Source organism: Penaeus monodon, chromosome 24 (assembly GCF_015228065.2).
Source record: "Penaeus monodon isolate SGIC_2016 chromosome 24, NSTDA_Pmon_1, whole genome shotgun sequence".
Classification (NCBI taxonomy): Eukaryota; Metazoa; Arthropoda; class Malacostraca; order Decapoda; family Penaeidae; genus Penaeus; species Penaeus monodon.
In genome coordinates, this window is record NC_051409.1 from 33,719,000 (window position 1) to 33,719,366 (window position 367).

The window sequence follows — 367 nt, forward strand, 5'->3', positions numbered from 1 at the left end:
TGGGAGAACAAGAGAGCGAGAGAATGCAGAAGGAAGAAAGACAGACAGACGCACACACAGGGACAGAGAAAGAAAATAATAAATAAATAATAAAATAAAGGGAGAAACAAAGGATAAAAAATATTATACAAAGATAAATAACAAGAGGAACGGCGGACCAAAATATACACTATACATAAATATGAATAACACATTACGAGATTGTAGGCGCTGCTGACACTAATGGTCTAGCGCCATAAAGAAGAATGACATATTCTAGGTCGCCGATACATCATTTAGCAGCCATTTGTCTAATTTGATTTAGAAATCCTTTTCTTGCGAAACAAAATACGATGTCATTATTTTTGTTTTTCGCCGGTAGATGTTA